Source organism: Pristiophorus japonicus, chromosome 6 (genome assembly GCF_044704955.1).
Source record: "Pristiophorus japonicus isolate sPriJap1 chromosome 6, sPriJap1.hap1, whole genome shotgun sequence".
NCBI lineage: Eukaryota > Metazoa > Chordata > Chondrichthyes > Pristiophoridae > Pristiophorus > Pristiophorus japonicus.
The window spans coordinates 35,318,619-35,339,246 of record NC_091982.1 but is presented as its reverse complement, the minus strand read 5'-3'; the positions used below and the strand labels follow the sequence as shown (position 1 = coordinate 35,339,246).

The 20,628-nt window shown below is 43.4% G+C and overlaps 1 protein-coding gene across 4 annotated transcripts in view; it reads left to right on the top strand.

Annotated features, from left to right (window-relative positions):
- The window catches only part of LOC139265612 (serine/threonine-protein kinase PAK 3), a 261,203-nt gene that overhangs the window by 94,238 nt on the left and 146,337 nt on the right, over positions 1-20,628 (top strand). For 2 of the 4 annotated variants that reach the window (XM_070882745.1, XM_070882749.1), the window contains exon 1: positions 5,946-6,088. The exons of 1 other annotated variant lie outside the window; for it this stretch is intronic. The gene's annotated coding sequence lies outside the window, so the exon portion shown is untranslated. Of the gene's footprint in view, positions 1-5,945; positions 6,089-17,830; positions 17,935-20,628 lie in introns of those variants that run through there. One more of the 4 variants, XM_070882748.1, reaches the window with a different exon arrangement.

Here is a 20,628-nt window from a genome sequence, read left to right as displayed (position 1 = left end):
ACTAAAGCACCATGCTATGAACCAAACTAAGCAATCCCATATAACCAACGGATCAGCTCAAAAGCTCTGCAGCTCTGCCACATTCGGTCTTGAATGAGAGTGACTGTCTTTGACATCAAGGCAGCATTAGAATAAGTGTGGCACCCAGGAGCCCGAGGGGAACTTAAGTCAACGGGATCAGGGGGTAAACTGTCAAGTAGCTGCATTCTCAACTGGCACAAGGAAGATGGTTGTGGTTGTTGGAGGCCAATCATCACAGCACCAGAACATTGCTGTAGGAATTCCTCGTGTCAGCGGTCCTAGGCCCAGCTATCTTCTGCTGCTTCATTAATGACCTTCCCTCCACCATAAGATCAGAGATGATGCTGTTTGCTGAGGATTGCACAGTATTCATCTCCATTTGCAACTTCTTGGATAATGAAGCAAGACATGGACAACATTCAGGTTAGGACTGATAAGTGGCAAAGTAACATTTCTGCCACACAAGTGCCAGGCAATGACCATCTTCAAAAGGAGAGGGCCTAACTACCTTCCTTGACACTCAATGGCATTACTATTGCCGAGTACCTCACCATCACCCTGGGGGATACCAAGGCCTAGAAACTCAACTGGACCAGCCATTTGCATGCCATGGTTACCGGAACAGGTCAGATTCTGTGGTGAGTGGCTCATCTCCTGTCTCCTCAAAGCCTCTCCACCGTCTACAAGGCATAAGTCAGGAATGTGATGAAGTACTCTCCACTTGCTTGGATAGGTGCAGTTGTAACAACACGCAAGAAGCTCGACACCATCCACGAGAGCTGAAATTTAAAATAAAATCTCATGGGTTCTTCAAGGGCACAACCTGCTTTCCTGGCGTGGACCACACTGCTGGGTGTTCATATCTGCTACAATTTTTCATGCGTCACTGCCATTTTCTGGGGGGATTCTCCTGGTCTCCTGCAAGAATTATGGCAGGAGAACAGTAGAACCCCTGAAGAATTTTGCAGCCTTGCGGCATTTTCTTTTTCAATACGCGAGTCAGGTGCCACTCTAGGAGGCAATGCAGCACCAGCCTTTTTACCCACGGTGGATCAGATTCTTGATCTCCCATTAAATATTTCCCAACAGCACCGCTCCAAAACTTGTAATACATTATTGCAAATATCTTTTCAAAGACCCAGCAGCATTAACCTAAATTAATTTTCCTTGTAACTGCTCTTCTACAATATTCACTCTTCTTTTGAAATGGGTTGAAAAAATAATTATGCTTTATGCTTGCATAATTTAGTATTCAGTAAGATGATGTGCTGGGAAATATATCATTCTGTTTCCCTTTTTGTACCCAGAGGTGCTTTAATGCAGTATTTGCATGTTGCTTCGTACAATGTTCTGTACTATTACATGAATTTGAATGTATATATCACCTTTTCACATACAATATCCCAAAGCTCTTCAGAGAAAAGGACCAGCTCTCGTGGAGCCTTTGTGGGAGGGTTCAGAGAAGTGACAACATTTTCTGGAAGATACAATTTTGAGAAAGCTTTTAAAGTGGTGAGGGAGGAGGTGAGGCAGAGGGGTTTAGAGGGGGAGTTATGAGGAGTAGGGTTAAGGTGGCTGAACTGTCTGCCATTATAGGGGAAAGGGAGAGGATGCAGTGATGCAGTAGAAGTGAGAAGACTAAATAATGCAGAAGGGAATTTAACACTGAAGAACATTGCAGAGCGAGGCCATTATGGAATTTGTAGATAAGTATGAGGATTGTAAATTCAGAGATACCGAGCCAAGGTAGATTGGTGAATATGAGGGTGATTGGTTTACTGCAGGCTGGGATACAAATGGTGAGGTAGTGGATGATTTGGATTTCATGGTGGGTGGAGGTTGAAAAGGATGTTGAGATCGAGTCTAGAGGTGGTGAAGATGTGGAAGTGGAGGTGAACAATGTTGCAGAGGTGGAAGTAAGCAGTTTTGGTACTGGATAGGATATGGCCTTTGAAGCTCAGCTTGGGTTAAATAGAGCAGGCTCAAGGGGCCAAATGGCCTACTCCTGCTCCTATTTCTTATGCCAGTGTTGCATGCAGACCATTCACTCTGAGCAAGCAGCCAGGGAGGGAAGGGGATGAAGTTGATGGTATGGGTATAGAGGTTTTAGCAAGGATAGGAAAATATTAGCTTAGGTCCTCCTGAGGAACTTCTGACTCGTCCATGATTTAAGGTCAGACAGGCAGTATGGCAGTACGGGAGTAGTCTCAGGGCTGAGAGAGGTAATGGTAGAGAAGCAGAGTTGGGTGTTGCCAGTATAAGAAAATGAGGCCATTATGTAAGAGGAAGGGTCAGCAATGGATACTTGAGGTGGACTAGAAGCCATTGCTAGCGATGCACTGACTACGTGGGTTCAGATAGGAGGAGAAATATGACATGATCAACTATGCCAAATGCTGCAGAGAGGCGAAGGCCAAAGATCAAATGAACAATCAAAGTCGCAGTCAAAGAAGATATCATTGATGACTTTGACCAAGGTGGCCTCATGCTGTGGGCAGGGTCTGAAGGGATTTGAACAAAAGTGAGCATGTAGCCAGGAGGTGACAACATATTGAAGGATTTTGAACAAGGTGGGGCAATTAGAGATTGGGCTGTAGTTGAAGGGGTTTGGCAAGAGAAGTTTGAGGGTGAGAACAGTTTTGGAAGGAAGATGGGCACTGTCTAACCAGAGGGAGCCATTAACTAATTCATCAAGCACTGGTGCTTGGAAAGATGATTGAGGTTCAAAAGATGGTTGGGGAGATCATCAAGAGGGCAGGGGGTGGTTCTCAGAAAAGATGACCGTGAAGATGGGAGAGAAGCAGCAAAGGAACAGGGGTTGAGTTTGGGATGAGAGGGTTGGGAGATGTATAACTTTACAACTGTGTCAGCTGTGGCTCAGTGGGTAGCACTCTTGCCTCTGAGTCAGAAGGTTGTAGGTTCAAGTCCCACTCCAGGGACTTGAGTGCAAAAATCTAGGCTGACACTCCAGGGGAGCGCTGCATTATTGGAGGTGCCGTCTTTCGGATAAGATGTTAAACCGAAGCCCCGTCTGCTCTCAAGTGGATGTAAAAGATCCCATGGCACTATTTTGTTGAAGAGCAGGTGAGTTATCTCCAGTATCCCGGCCAATATTGATCGCTCAATCAACATAACAAAAACAGATTATCTGGTTATTATCACATTGCTGTTTGTGGGAGCTTGTTTGTGTGCAAATTGGCTGCCATGTTTCCCACATTACAACAGTGACTACACTCCAAAAGTACTTCATTGGCTGTTAAGCACTTGAGATGGTCGTGAAAGGCACAATATAAATGCAAGTCTTTCTTTCTTTAACTTTATTAACTCTTTCTACTGTTACTAAAGGACGGCAGTTTTATTTATATCTCTCCAGAGTTGGTTTACCTTGCAGAATTTGCATGTGGTAAATCTAGTTATTGCACTTGTATTTGACTGCAACACAGAAAGTAAGCCTTCTGTGTGTGAACTAAAGGATACAGTGGTATTTTTTTCAGATGCGCATGTGCATGACTTGTTCAGTAATTGAACACCTATCCCTGAGGGGTAGAAACACTGCATCTGTTGGGAAGAACAGGCCATAGGCGTGTTTATAAAATAATGGATAATTTATGAGTATATTTTATGAGGGGACAGCCTGTTAATTTGGATGATGTTTATGTGAGGCTCCGTTAGTTTACCACTGTTGTCACAGTTGTTTCAGTACATTGATCCCAATATGCTATAGCGGGAAAAAAATCTTCTTGACTTGTTTAAATGACAATCAGACCAGGTGGTGCACTTTCCCGCTGAGCTACAAAGGTTTCTTTAAAGTGATTGGTGGACCAGAGATGCGCTAGTTAGTGAGTTGTCCCCACATGTTAGCACAGGAATGCAGTATCTCACTGAATGGAAGGCTTGGTTTGAGCACTACCTGAACTGTAACACCTTGTACCCCTCTCCACCCAATGCCCACACCAGCCGAGATCCTGCTGCTGCTTGGCCAACAAGACTACAACCTCAGCGTGCCTACTGCTTAGCCGCAGAATGGCAGATACCCGCAATCTCCTACTATCTGTTCAGTTGAGTTCCGCAGCCTACGTGTAAACATGTTGAATTTAAAGCTTAAAAAACCATGATGGCAGCACTCTCTGCCATTGCTGGGGCAGTTTTCCTTATCGACCCTCTCAAAGTGGATGCAGTAATGATGATTAGTTTCATACAAGAGATGTCAATAAGATTTTCAATGGAGTGTAATTTCAAAGTTTTCCATTATCTGACACATCACATGTGAAACTGCTGAGCACAAGGGTAATACATATTCAGAAAACGAGTATGCCACTGCCTTGTCAGAAATATTAAATCATGGTTGTAGAGCTAAATAAAAATGTAATATTAATAGGACTTTTTGTCATTGTGTAGTTCATATGGACCACCCCCTCCTGAGCGGGAGGAAGCTTGGCTTCTCTGACCCGCTTACTGGCTTAACACTCTGTGCAGAGTGGGGACAGCACTTCTTTGCTTCAGATATTGAAGGACTTGATCACTGCAATATATTGAATATGGAAAATGCATCCTGTGAAAATTGGGGGCGATCTATCTTGCCTGGTTGTTTAATCCAATTCCTATTATAAGCAGATTAATGTAAAATAGAAACTGCATGTCACAAAGATAAAACTGAACAAAAATGAGTCATCAGTGCTACCAGTTTAATTCTTCTTGTTTCCTGCAGTTATTTGAAGATTTGTTTCATGCAGTTAGCTACTTGGAAAGATTTCTATGTTTTACTTTGTGGGCTTGTGTACTTTTGTTGGGAGTGGGGAAATTGTTCCCTGTACAAAAGTGCAGACATTGTCAGTGTATAGTTCATCTCTGGGTTGACCTTGCCCAAGGTGGTGTCATTTAATTGCTGTATGAAAATGTTTGGATGAATGAATAAATAAATAAGCGCCTCTTTCATATTGCAGTGCAAAAAATAATGATTTAAGGTTTGTTTAAAAAAACAGACATGCCAGATAGGTTTCGACCCTGGTCTGTGCTAAATTAGTTGAACTTGGTTAAAGTGATGGTGAGTGTACGACAGTTGACCTCAGTACCCCAGGCTGGGAAGGAGAAAAATCAACCAGGGTGCCTACTCCTATCCAGTGACCCCCACCTGGGTAGCACACATGGGTGGACATTAGTTGACAGCAGGATCAGGCTTGACTGTGCTGTCTACAGCTTAATGTGCTGTAAATATTCACTATGGAGGCTCAGACATGAATAATAGCCATTTGAGCAAGTTACTGGATGGCACCTGATGCCCAACAGCATCCCATCATCTGTCAGTAGCTTCAGGACAGATGGGCAGACCACCTTGGCTAAAATTGAATTGGCATGGAATATTGATATAGCTGCTTATTGCCTCCAAGAACCATTCTGTTACTTACTGCTACATTCTGCTGAGAGACCATATCTAACATTCTGAGATATGTATTCTCTTTTATGCTGTGTTTTCCATACAGTTGTAAGGCATGAAGTTATGCTGCTATTACATATTCTAGATGTACTTAAACTAGCCCTTTTTGTGTTATACTATCTTGCTTCCTAATAGTTTGTTGTATTTTAATCATATTGTATGTTTTATACCATAGCCTGTTGTAAATTTGATTGTAAAATGCTTGGGTAAGGAGAGCTAGTAGTGAGGTTTCCACAGCAACCAGCAATGATTCAGAACCGCACTGAAAGCTTTATACCTCAGGCAAGCAACTGTCCTTCAGCTCGAAGCAGCTGCTCAGTCGGCTAGCCAATCACAGGTGCACAGGGAAGAATTACATCATATTAAAATTAACGCCATTGACATTATCTGATTTTGGTTCAGCCAATCAGTCGGGATCAATAAATGACGACATTGCCTGGAGAAGATCAGGCAGCATTCGAGTGTTGAGAGTTTCTCTTGACAAAACTGAGGCCAGAAGCTGGTGTGAGAGGACAATGTAAAGTAAGCCAGCAGCTGGATGAGCTTAGGTCTGCTCTCAGGGATAAAAACTGGTTATGCAGTGGAGGTGGAAGAGATTTAAAATGGCAAGAATGGCATGCCCACCATTTACAGGTAATACTTGCATTTCTGTATGTATTTGTGCGTCTTTATTTTTATTTCACTTGGCACAGATTCTTATGGAAGTGGTTACACAGAGGCTTCACAATCTGCCCATCCCCAAACAGCATTAATAATTAGAGTGACATGCAGAAAAACTAGTTTTTTTTCCATTTGGCTTTGGGTGCAGTCAGTTGGGTGTTTATCTTTTATTCTCTATCCTTCTTAGTCAGGTCTGTGAGTGAGTTAGCTTGCCATTAAGACTAGAAATAATATTTTTAAAATTCCTGCTTTTGAAATCCTGCACCTTCCCCCCCACACACACACATACACACACCGTGGATTCTGTTTGTGCACCCCAGAGGCTTATTGTGTTGGGTGTGTTTCATGCTATATATGTGTTGCCGTTTATGCAGTGGTCATCACAGTGTGTTTTCTGACAGTTAATTTAATGAATGAATGGACGAGAGCATTAACGAATGCTGTAATTAGTCACAGACTTCTTTTTCTTTCTTTCTTTTCCTTCCGATTAAGCTTTTATAGTTACAGCATGGATGCACTGGACATTTATCCTCTTTAACTATTTGAATACCTTTTTAGTATCTGTGTGATTCTTTTTTTTCTCTCTTTTTCCCCCCCCCCCTCCCTCCCCCATCAATCAGTTCCTATGTTAATAATCCTGCTGTGCTATTTATGTGTATAGAAAAGGCAAATAGTCGCCTTTGGCTCACAGAAAATGAATTACTGAATGGTGTGTTAGTTCTTTTTCACAAGGGCTTGCCATCTGCAAGAGAACACATGAGCTGGACATCAAGTGGTGAGTCCAGATGGGAGCTGTGCAGTAGTGCAGAGCATTATAGAATGTTAGAGAAGGATTCTTAAGAGGAATAACATGGGACGAGGGAACTCTCCCTTCTCTGCCCGCCCCCCCCCCCCAAAAAAAACTTTCTTTCAATATGTTTGAATAAAACTAAGCAGCAGTTTGCAATTAGAGATTAGGCAAGCAGAAGCCAATACCTCGATCCTGCTGCAGAATAATCCCAACAGCAGCACAAATTTGAATTCAGAGGAAGAATACATTGATATCGGAAAAGGAGAGGCACTCAAATCAATATAGAAACTGAAGTGAGTGGGAGGAAAATAGTTTGTCAAGAAAAACAGTCTTAACATTTGTTTCAAATTAAATATCCTAAGGCAACTTCAGTAAAAGCACAAAAAAGCCCACTAAAGGGACAAAAATTAAGTAAATGTGACATTCCTTCTGGGAGAAAATAAAGCAATAATTTGAATAGTACAGTGACTGTAGGGTTAAGGACAGAAACAAAGCATAACTAAAAGAGCCTATGAAGAACATTGCATAACTAGCAAAGGTAAATATAAAAATTATAGTAATGCCAACTCCTCATTTAGACAGACAAACTGCAATTATAGTTAAATGGCAGAACAATTGACTGACACTGTTCCTTTTTTTCTGAGGGTTCCCCCTTTTTTAACCAATTCAAGTTCCCCTTCTGTCCTGACGGTGTGCCTCACTCTGGGGTATGGCTCTATGTGTGGCAGTAACCATCTGGCATCTTGGCCAAGAGCCATCTTTCATATGTGAGTCAAGAAGATATGTGTGAGTGTGAGGGAGAGTGCGTAGTATGTTTGTGTGTATATGTGTGTTCATGTGTGTCACTGGAAAGCAGTCAGGAAAGGGAACTGCAGCTAATTTTTCTCCTCAGCCCTGGGATGGAGGTGTTGGAGCGAATTGTCGTGCTCATACCGCAACCAGGATCAAATCTGGGACTTTCGTCATCCACTTGGCTGTGCACCTCCCAACTGACATTAAGCCATCATGGAAGCTCTAGCCTTTTTTCTTTTGATTTTCTTTTCCTTCCTAACCCTTTGTATTTTTCTCAGTCTTCTCATTCATTGCACGGGAAAGAGGCAATCTGATGTAGCTGGTCCAGTGCCAGTTTGAGCCATCAAATGGTGACTCTCCATTATTTTACCTCAGTTGCTGTAGCCTTTAATGACACATCTCATTGAAACATATAACATTCTTGCAGGGCTTCACAGGGTACATGCTGAGAAGTTGTTTCCCCTGTCTGGAGGGTCTAGAACTATCGATCATAATCTCAGGATAAGGGATCGGCCATTTAAAATTGAAACAAAGAGAAATTTCTTCACTCAAAGGGTTGTGAATCTTTGGAATTCTCAACTCCAGAGGTATGTGGAGGCTCAGTCAATGAGTATATTCAAGATAGAGATTGATATATGTTTGGATATTGAGGGTATCAAGGAATATGGGGATAGTGCAGGAAATTGGAGCTGAGGTAGAAGATCAGCCATGATCTTATTGAATGGCGGAGCAGGCTCGAGGGGCCGAATGGCCTACTGCTGTTCCTATTTATGTTCTTATCTGAGATTAGGAACTTCAGTGCACTTGTGAGGGGCCCTCTTATAGATGAAGGGTATGGATTGCACTCAGCTGTCATTTTACACTGACTGAATAGTAGATGAAACTTGCATTTCAGGAAATAAAGGGTTGACTTTTTAATCTCTCATCCTGGAATTTAACCATATTAGAATCTCCGCTGAAATGTTATGTGGGTGAAGGAAAGAAAAAAAATGAACTTAAATATTTTACGTGACATGAAAGTACTTAATGTCCATTACGAATAAAGGCAGAGGATATAAAACTGTGACTGGAAGTAGCTGGTGGGGAAAATATTGCAAAATAAATTAAAAAAAAATCTGAACTTGTCAGTAAAGAATCTCTGCAATTATAGATATCCAGAAATTTATATTCAGATCTGCATATTCAAACAGATAATCATATCTTCACACTCTTCCAGGCCAAGGTGTTGCAGGTATTCATTTACCTGTGAGCATTTGGGAAGCTGCTGTTTTGCATTGGTGGCAGAACTGTAAATGTTTGTTTGACAGGCAGAATGCTTCTATCATGGACAGTGATTGTGTCTTGAGCTTTGCTTCAGGACAGGCACTTGTGGCTTGCATAACTGAGCGGCACATCACCAAACTTTCTCAAATCTTCCTCTCGGCTGGTGAGCGGTTCTCAGTGGCATCGGAAGTTTGTAGCGGGCTCTGAGGAGCCAGAGCCATGCATCGTGCATTGGCTGCATTCATCATGTTCTAATCTGGCTCACGTGTAACTGGAATTCATGTTGATTTGTTGTTGTGTCTTTTGTGCTGTGAAACTATTCCGCTTTGTGCATAGTTTAATTTGTAAGTATTCACTGTTGGTTATTGTTGGGTAAGAAAGAACTTGTGTAGCAACTTTCATGTCCTCAGGATGTCCAATCGCACTTTTTCTTTGAAGTGTATGTCTTGGTATGTGGGCAAACGTAGCAGCTGGATCGATCACAAATTCCTATGGCCACATATATAATGGAATCTGCCTATATGTATGTTGTAATTATACTCTCCCCATCTCCTCCCCATGAGTCCCCAGCCCAGTGGATGCACTTCATTGTGACAATGTTTATGCAATCAGTTTTCATTAAAATGTGGGTGTAAGAATTCATAATGGAAATAATAAAACTAAGACAGAATTATGACTTCAAAATGGGGCCTTAAGCTTGCACTCCCTGGTCCAAATATTGCCCACCCTCTAAACCCCTTTTACCTGAAAACTACACTTGGCCTTCACTGCCTGTGTGTACCACAGGATAGCGACTAACAGCTTCATTAAAATACAAAATACAACAGGTCTGTCAATATCTGAATAGAGAAAATACAGAATGTTTCAGGTCGAGACTATTTGTGAGCTTCTGCTAAAGGATCCTTCATCAAATCTCTTGTCAAAGGCTTTCGTCCAAAACATTAACTCATCTTCTTTCTTCTTCTCTGAAGTTGGTGGACCTATTCGGTATATCCAGCATTCCTTGTTTTAGCAGAGATCACAAAGTATAGATGAGGGAAATCATGCGAGCCAGCTATTTCGTCCGTCCATCTAAACACACAGTATCCTCACCAAAGTGGCTAGCTCCCACCTGAATAACTCCTGAATTTTTGCTTCTCTCCTCGGGAAAACATTCCTGCTATTTATCACTCTTTGCACAAGGAAGCGTTTCCTGACAGTAGCCCTGAACTTGCATTTTACCATTTTATACCTTTGTGTGTTTGTCCTGCAATCAGGATGTAAAGAGTGCAACCCGACATTTATGTAGAGCCTTTCACATCTTTAGGATGCCCCAACCTGCTTTCCAGCCAATAACTTACTTTTGAAGTGCAGTCACGGTTTTGTATGCAAATATGGCAGTCAATATGCACATAGCAAGGTCACAAAAACAGCACTGAGATGAATTTACCTTTGGTGGTGTTGCTTCAAGGAATAAATGTTGGCCAGGACATTAGGTGAACTCCCCTGCTCTTTAATAGTGCCATGAGATCTTTTATGTCCACTTGAACAGGCAGATGGGTCTTCGGTACATAGAAACATAGAAAATAGGTGCAGGAGTAGGCCATTCGGCCCTTCTAGCCTGCACAGCCATTCAATGAGTTCATGGCTGAACATGCAACTTCAGTACCCCATTCCTGCTTTCTCGCCATACCCTTGATCCCCCTAGTAGTAAGGACTTCATCTAACTCCTTTTTGAATATATTTAGTGAATTGGCCTCAACTACTTTCTGTGGTAGAGAATGCCACAGGTTCACCACTCTGGGTGAAGAAGTTTCTCCTCATCTCGGTCCTAAATGGCTTACCCCTTATCCTTAGACTGTGACCCCTGGTTCTGGACTTCCCCAACATTGGGAACATTCTTCCTGCGTCTAACCTGTCTGAACCCATCAGAATTTTAAACGTTTCTATGAGGTCCCCTCTCATTCTTCTGAACTCCAGTGAATACAAGCCCAGTTGATCCAGTCTTTCTTGATAGGTCAGTCCCGCCATCCCAGGAATCAGTCTGGTGAATCTTCGCTGCACTCCCTCAATAGCAAGAATGTCCTTCCTCAAGTTAGGAGACCAAAACTGTACACAATACTCCAGGTGTGGCCTCACCAAGGCCCTGTACAACTGTAGCAACACCTCCCTGCCCCTGTACTCAAATCCCCTCGCTATGAAGGCCAACATGCCATTTGCTTTCTTAACCGCCACATCCAAAAGACGTAACCTCCAACGTTGCAGCACATCCTTAGTATTGCACTGAAGTGTCACAGAACACAGCATCACGTGCCCAGATGCAGGAGTGGGGCTACAATTCACAACCTTCGCACTCAGAAGTGAGAGTTCTACCATTGAGCCACTTCAGTTGTGCATAGGATTAACCTTTTCCATTCCACTCTACTGATTTGACAATATAGCCCATCATTTGGGTTAGCTTTGTTGACTGCCTCTGCAATGACTGCAAACAGTAAGTGCATTTCTCCCTCTGTATCTGTGATATTGTGCTGTGTGCTTCAGCTGTTTCTGCTTTGCTCCGGCAATGATTATTCCCTGGCAATCCGTCGAAGAAGAAACTGCATTATTTAAACTGCACTACATTTCAAAAGCAGCCCTGCACAAGTGTTCTTAGAATGGAATCACTCTCATGGAAAGAAAAGTATTTAGCAAATTTGTTCTCGTTGTTTACAAGCACAGAGCAGTAACAAAAATGTGATTTAAATGTATCATTGAGTCACTTGTGTTTGACAATTTGATGAAAACATTGACAGCTCTTCAGGCTGATCTTTTGAAAATAAGAAAAACGTTTACCAAACATCCATTTTTGAATGAAGATCGTAAATGGTGGCTTTTCAAAATTATAGTCCTTCATCCATTAAGGTCTATCGAGGAAACTCTGACTGGTTGAATGTTGCTTGAAAAAGCACCTACAGCTCATTTAAAAACTCAACTCTCCTCCAGTGCCCCTTATTTCAGCAAAGGCCCTGCTGGATTGATTCTATCTTTATTAATGCCCCTGTGAGTCCCTTGACGAAAAGGCAAAGCTGAATAATCGGTTTTGCACTTGCTCAGAAAACAATTATAGCCATTCTCATTCTTCCACACACCCTTCCATTGCAATAACAAGCATAAACTTTAGCCTCCCAACACACCAACCTGGTCAATTCTTCCACCCCCCCCCCCGTGTTTCTTTGCTGTCTGATTGCTGAGTTTCTGTCGTAGTCAATTCCATTTTGCTATGCAGCTCGCTCCCAGAATTGCAGAGACATCGCTTTGCATCCACTTTGCATTGAAATAAATAGGAAGAGGCACCTTGTCAGATTGAGAATGTCAGCTGCTTGCCAGAGGCGTGTATCAGACAGCCTGAGCTCCGTCCAGCCTACACAGAAACCATTTGGAGGTGAGGGAGAGTAGGGTTAATACTGTAGCATTTTTATAAAGTGAAGTAAAATGTTGCTTTTATTTTAGAAAATAGATAATGATTTTTGACTAGTCTTGCACGTTGGGTGCTGTATGCTCGAAAATATGTTCTCATTGGCTATTCGGTTTTCATTTACTTTTAGTAGGTTTTCTGTTAATGAACAATCACATTTAGAAGTGTTAGGGAAACACAAATATGGTACTCAACATTTCCATCATGTCTGTGGATAGGTGACAGACTCCCTTGTTCATGGTAATGTTGTCGTTATACTATTCCAACGCACTCTTGGCCGGCTTCACATCTTCCACCCTAGAGGTGATCCAACTCACACCAAGTCCCGCTCATACATCACCCTTGTGCTCGCTGACCTACAATGGCTCACAGTTAAGCAACGCCTCGAATTCAAAATTCTCATCCTTGTTTTCAAATCCCTCCATGGCCTCGCATCTCCCTATCTTTGTAATCTCCTCCAACCTCACAAACCCCCGGGATATCTGCGCTTCTCTAATTCTGGCCTCTTGGGCATCCCCGATTTCAATCGCTCCACCACTGGTGGTCGTGCCTTCATCTGCCTAGGCCCTAAGCTCTGTAATTCCTCCTTAAACCTCTCCGCCTCTCTACCTCTCTTTCCTCCTTAAGACTCTCCTTAAAATATACCTCTTTGACCAAGCTTTTGTCCATCTGCCCTAATATGTGGTTTGATGTCAAATTTTATTTGATAATGTTTGTGGTGTATGAAATGATATGATGAACTCCGTACTGTGAGCCAGTGACTCGGTGTAAACTAGTCAGTCTTTAATGGCTTCCAGAAGTGAAGATACAAAGGTGAAGTTCAGGTTATATACTGGGCCCAGCAAGAGTGCACCTATGATCCTAGGACCTCTGACGGTGGGAAGACCTTATGTACATACATTACAATACTCCTCTGCAGTGCCTTGGGACGTTTTGCTATGTTAAAGTCACTATATAAATACATGTTGTTTTTTGACCAGAGTTGCACTCTCTGCTGGGAGATGTGACCTAAGCCAATTAATTCTTTCCTTCTACACTATCTACACTGTATACAGTGACAACAAAAAGGAGAACAGACTATCCCTTCCCCTCACCTCTACATAATTTGCTTGAGAGAGCTTAGATTGGTGCAGAGCACCAACAGTCACATCCTGTGATCAAAACTGGAATTGATTCCAATTTTTTTTCTCTTCCCTTTCTGAAGGTACTAAACTTATGCTGGGATACAGTTACAGAAAGAGAGAAAATTTGAGGGGTTGGGAGTACATTTCACATTTGAGGGGTGTAAGACATGATCGGCCCCGATATTTACGTGGAGTGAGCGGAGGAGCACAGTTGCGGGGTGGGGGGGGGTGTTGGGAGCCTGGAAATCCCAGGAATGGGGAGGTCCAGCTGAATTTACTGTCAGGACCGCTATCATTTTAAAAAAAATCAGTTTCCCGACCGGCTGCCGGCCAGATTGACACTTCCCAGCAATCGGAAAAGATCGGCACATACTGGGTGGGGAAGGGGTGGAGGGCGTGCGGTTCGGAGCACAGCAATTTGGAGAGAGAAAGAGAGGACAAGATCGGGGCATTGAGGGGGTAGAGGGGGTCGGAGCATGGCAGTTGGGAGAGAGTCAAAGATCAGGAGTTGGGGTAGTCGGCCGATCGCACCAATGAGGTGAGGCCACGATCGGCAGCAGGTTTGTTCGAGCGGCTGGATGAAGCACTCCTGCTCCTCCCCGGCTTGCAAGCAGTGCTATAAAATGTGCTTTCCTGCTGGATCCATGTCGCCACGTTGCTGCCAGGTTACGGAGCTCTGGGAAACCCTGCCAGCCAGCATTACATTTAAATCAGGCTCCCAACTGTATTGTGGGAGCCCGATTTTCAATATTATAATGAAGAGTCCCGCCTCTCGGAGCAGGGCACAGGCACGCCACATAACCTGCTGCCATTAAAATGGCGCAGGCGTTAATTCGTTTTTATCACCAACCCCTTCTCACCTGTCATTGGCTTTTAAAAAAACATATCAAGCCCGATATTTATATATTCGAGCTTCACATGTTGGCTATCTGGGCTTGTAAAGACACCCTATTCTAAACCCTGGTATGAATCCTTTGTAGGTTGTGGTTATTCAGCAGAGTAAGAAGGAATATGTAGACTTTCTCTGCGAGAGTCCTTTTTTTGAAGCTGTAGCAGTTGGCTTGTCGGGTTAGATTAAAGGTTAACCAGGGATGCAGCTATTTTAGGGGGAAAGAATTTATAAGAAGAGCCTTGCATCACTTTCTTCGCAATGTTGTCACACGAGAGCAAGGTAGTGATGTGGCATTTAGCTATTCGCAGCATGTGTCTGGCAGGCAGACAAGAAAATCCTTTGCCAAGCACTTCTCAGTGACAATGGTGCCCCTTTAAAGGCCAGGATGGTGGTCTGCCACTGTGTATTGGACATAAACAAAGGAAGAATTGAATGCTTTGTCACAAAAAAATTGGCATTGCAGCATAAGTGGCTGTTGAGCAATGTGATTTACTCGGCAGAAATTGTTACAGTGCTGGATGGGAGTGTTTGATTACAGCTTTGCAAAATTGTAACCAAACGCAGTCCAGTGAATTTATTTAAGGAATATGAGGTAGCATTTAGAAGAGGTATGGTCCTCTGACAAAGAATGAAGGGATATGGTCTTGGAACAGAGTCCAGAGGGGTTTCTCATTATCCCCGTGAGTATGAATTTAGACAATGACATTTGGGGTCTGATTGTCTCTGCCCCAAGTGACCCATTTCATTTTAATTTAAAAAAGCTCTTATAAATGTGCCCAACTAGCCCTCACATCTGTCGGTGTAGTGTCCTGAATGCAGATTGTTCAGTGACTCCTCTGGGAATTGGCACTGCTGCATAAACCCTGGATGAACAAGAAAGACATGAGGTATTGCCTCATTTAATGCGCGTGGCACTGATGTATGTCCCTGGGAGCTGGTTGCCTGCATTCACTCTGTTAGGTAGTGATGTGCGATATAGGGAGACCCCAAGGGTGCAAACAATTTTAAAACACTGCGGGTTAGGATTAATGTCATGTTTATATTCCATTAGAAGCAGTTCTGCAATACGGTGGCCCGCTGGGGCTCTGGAATTTGTCCTGTTTCTATGGCGGGCCAGATTTCAGTGCACTGTTAGCAACAGTCAAGCATATTGCACGTGCGTTATTGTCAGAAGTTGCAATTGTGACTTGTGACTTGATACTGAGGTAATGTGCGTTCCGATCAGTGAGTACATAGTTGTATAAGTGGCCTCCAAGGACTGAACACTCAGCCTAGCCATAATCAGAACAAAATGGCAGCACAATATCTGGTCGCCGACTGTTTATGCTTCACTTTTGGTGGCATGGGGAGAGACCAACTCTTGAAGTGGTGCTCCTTGCTGCTGGAGGTTCCTAGCATCATTATGTTTATTGATCAGAAGCTGGGCCACTTCCCATGGCAATGCTGTGATATTAGTGGGGTAAGTACGATGGTAATTGTACAGTAGCCACTGTGATGAAGGCCAGCATTTATTGCCCATCCCTAATTGCTCTTGAGTAGGTGGTGGTGAGCCACCATCTTGAAACGCTGCAGTCCTTGTGGTGATGGTACTCCTACAGTGCTGTTAGGGAGGGAGTTCTAGGATTTTGAACCAGTGACGATGAAGGAAGGGCAATATATTTCCAAGTCAGGATAGTGTGTGACTTGGAGGGGAACGTGGAGCTGACTTTGTTCCCATGTGCCTGCTGCCCTTGTCCTTCAAGCTGGTAGAGGTCGCGGCTTTGGGAGATACTGCCAAAGAAGCCTTGGTGAGTTGCTGCAGTGCATCTTGTAGATGGCGCACACTGCAGCCACGGTGCACTGGTGGTGGAGGGAGTGAATGTTCAAGGTGATGGATGGGCTGCCAATCAAGCGGGCTGCTTTGTCCTGGATGGTGTCGAGCTTCTTGAGTCTTGTTGGAGCTGCACTCATCCAGGCAAGTGGAGAGTATTCTATCACACTCCTGACTTGTGCCTTGTAGGAGTTTGAGGAGTCAGGAGGTGAGACATTTGCTGCAGAATACCCAGCCTCTGACCTGCTCTTGTAGCCGCAGTATTTATGTGGCTGGTCCAGTTAAGTTTCTGGTCAACATCCTGGGGCTCACCATTGATGGTGGGGGATTCGGTGATGGTAATACCATTGAATGTCAAGGGGTGGTGGTTAGACTCTCTTTTGTTGGAGAAAGTCATTGCCTGGCACTTGTGTGGTGCGAATGTTACTTGCCACTTATCAGCTCAAGCCTGAATGTGGTCCAGGTCTTCTGCATGCAGGCATGGACTGTTCCATTATCTGAGGAGTTGCGAATGGAAATGAACACTGTGCAATCATCAGCAAACTTCCCCTTTGGCTTGTGAACGTCAAATAGGTGCACCTTCTATATGTGATAGCACAAGAAACATATACTGAAAAGAATTAGAAACAATGCTTCAACCTTTAATGTTGTCATTAAAGGGCTTGGAGAGCCCTGGCCTTAAGGCAAAGACATTACAAACCATTTTAAACATACACCCTGGAACCATTTGTAATCCCACTACAGTTTGCATCACCTGGAGTGACCCAGCTGGCCCACTCCCCAACTCTGGATTTCTTAATATGCCGTGATCTCAATTCATATGCCCCATTTTTGTCATTGTCAACCTGTTTAATTTCCATGATATACCCTTCTGTTATGGGTATTAACTAGTGAAAGATTGCATTTTGTCTGCCAAACTGCCACTGAGAATTTGGCTCTTGGAGAGTTAACATTTCTCTGTGTCCATAGGAGGTTTAATTTGATACAAGCAGCGTAGATCCTGATGTGCACACTGTAGAAATGCATCCTGCCTGTCAGTGTAATGGAGCAAGTAGCAGAAAACTGATATTTTTACACTCTGATAGTTAAGCATCGTGACAATGGGTAGCTCCTTTCCAGAGCCCTCTAACGATAGTCGTCATCAGTTAGGCTAAAAGTCCTTATTCAAAGTTGGACTCCATTTAACTGTGCTTCGACTGTTCATTCACAAATTATACAGTAGTTTGCAAGCTCCATTTTTACATTGGTGCTTGTATTTCTTGTTGTGTTTATTTCTCCTTCCTCTGGTCTGAGCAATAATCTAGCGTTTGATGAGGAAGTGTGTGAAATTGGATGCTACTGTTAGTTTGTAAAGGAATACTCTGGGCTTTATGTACTACCTCTGACATATGGCCTACTCCTCTTTCACATTTGAATAAACAAAGGATCTATTCAAAGTAGATGTGTGGTGCATGAGTCCTACCAAGCTCTCAAATTCCGAAGTATTAGTTGACTGGTTATTTTCTGTGTTGTTTTAAAATAGCGTCATTCTGGCTGAAAAGCAGTGACTTGTGAACAATGCTGCTTACAATTTGCTGCTACTTCCATCGACTTTCTGATGATTAACTCTCTCCTGCCTAAAGCTGCTGCCACAAGAAGACTCCAGCGTTCCTGTTCCAGCAGCCTTTTTTGACAGGGCCTACTGTTGTCATTCTGAGCTGACTACAAAACGAGAGGTCAGTTGGTATCTAGAATGCTTTATGGCAGGGATTTAATGTTGAGGTTCTCATTATATATGCACTGAAAATGTCTGACGAGTACAGTGCTACCTTTCATGGGCACCCAAAGATTTCACGGTGCACTGCGATTTCAGAACTACTTATGAAAGTCGTTCTGCAAAATCTCCTGACAGTCGGTGAGCTGCAGAAACCACCCTGTTTATATTCCAGATTTCTACATCAGCCAGAATGCAGTAAGAACAATTGCACATGCAACCTCTGAAGGCCATTGTACCTTCCTCAGTGGCTGGGCAAGGTCCATACTGGTCAGCGAGTGCAAAACCATTTGACTGGCCTGCATGGGCAGGCTGAGCGGCCCATCTTGCTAAAGGACAATGTAGATCAGGCCTTCATCCTTGGTCGCGTGTGCAGTTCCTTTTCTGTTGCTGTCAGGAGCGGGCGGGGGGAGGGGGGGCTGCCTTCAGAAATGCTCATGGAAACCATTTTTTATGATAGTATGCAGCACCTTTGGAGGCATCAGTGGTACCTTTACTTACACTACCAGTTATTGTTGGCAGAAGTTCTTTGGAAGGAAACAAAATAGTGCATCAGCAGCATACTGTGGCATGTGTTGATGTACATCATTGTATGATACTGGGGTGTCGCTCCAGAGAGCTGAGTGTGCAATCCAAAACCTCAGTTCCGACACAGCGCTGTGCTCAGCGAAGAGCAATATTTAACGTGAGTATTGATGTTTCTAGGACTTTGTCAGCAGCTAAAGAACCTTGTCATGCAATTTGTGTAGATCAGACATATTGATATTTGCAATTTTGTTGCTGGTGGTCACTTTCTTTATGTTGTATTGCATGGATGTTGTAGCCATGGATCTGAGTTACTTCTCCATTTAATGAGTTGTTGGCTTTCTGTGTGCACGTTTGAGGGTTCTGTCAGTGGTTGCAGGCATACGTTGATGAACACTGATGTGTTTGGATTTTACCCTTAGGCCGATGGAAATTTTTATTTGTAATTCTTTGAGCATTGGAAAATGGAAGCTCCTTCGATTAGTCAGGTCTGCTCACTCATTGGCTTGCTCCTGATGGCTCAAGAGGGTGCTGTGCTTGTCCTAAACAGCTCTTGCAGAGTGTTGCAATGACGAGAACTAACATAGAAACATAGAAAGTAGGTGCAGGAGTAGGCCATTCGGCCCTTCGAGCCTGCACCACCATTCAATATGACCATGGCTGATCATGCAACTTCAGTACCCCATTCCTGCTTTCTCTCCATACCCCTTGATCCTTTTAGCTGTAAGGGCCACATCTACCTCCCTTTTGAATATATCTAACAAACTGGCCTCAACAACTTTCTGTGGTAAAGAATTCCACAGGTTCACAATTCTCTGAGTGAAGAAGTTTCTCCTCATCTCGGTCCTAAATGGCTTACGCCTTATCCTTTGACAGTGACCCCTAGTTCTGGACTTCCCCAACATTGGGAACATTCTTCCTGCATCTAACCTCTCTAATCCCATCAGAATTTTATATGTTTCTATGAGATTCCCCTCTCGTTCTTCTAAATTCCAGTGAATATAAGCCTAGTCGATCCAGTCTTTCTTCATATGTCAGTCCTGTCATTCCGGGAATCAGTCTGGTGAACCTTCGCTGCACTCCTTTAGTAGCAAAAATGTCAGATTAGGAGACCAAAACTGTACACAATATTCCAGGTGTGGTCTCACCAAGGCCCTGTACAACTGCAGTAAGACCTCCCTGCTCCTATACTCAAATCCTCTCGCTCTGAAGGCCAACATGCCATTTACCTTCTTCACCGCCTGCTGTACCCGCATGCCAACTTTCAATGATGTACCATGACACCCAGGTCTCGTTGCACCTCCCCTTTTCCTAATCTGTCACCATTCAGATAATATTTTGCCTTCCTGTTTTTGCTACCAAAATGGATAACCTCACATTTATCTACATTATACTTCACCTGCCATGCATTTGCCCACTAACCTAACCTGTCCAAGTCACCCTGCAGCCTCTTAGCATCCTCCTTACAGCTCACACTGCCACCCAGCTTAGTGTCATCTGCAAACTTGGAGATATTACATTCAATTCCTTTGTCTAAGTCATTAATGTATATTGTAAATAGCTGGGTTCCCAGCACTGAACCATGCGGTACCCCGCTAGTCACTGCCTGCCATTCTGGCAATGACCCGTTTATTCCTATAAACACACCAAGATAGCCGTTGGCAGCGCGCACCAGTGATTGAAGATTGTACTGAAACTGTATTGGCCCAGAAAAGGGAGTAACCTCCAGTCTGGACTGCTAAATTTTATCACGCTCTTTAACATTGGACAAATAATGCATCCCTGATAATATCCATAGAATTATGGCTGCTTTCTGAGACAAATTGGCTCGTTCTCAACAAGTAAGATAGAGTGCAAGATTATACCAGACCACTTGCTGAGTACATCAATGACTCTGTGTTGGGAGCATGACATTTATTTCCCTTTCAATTAGAAGGGTGTAGGTGAGAAACATAGAAACATAGAAACATAGAAAATAGGTGCAGGAGTAGGCCATTCGGCCCTTCTAGCCTGCACCGCCATTCAATGAGTTCATGGCTGAACATGCAACTTCAGTACCCCATTCCTGCTTTCTCGCCATACCCCTTGATCCCCCTAGTAGTAAGGACTTCATCTAACTCCTTTTTGAATA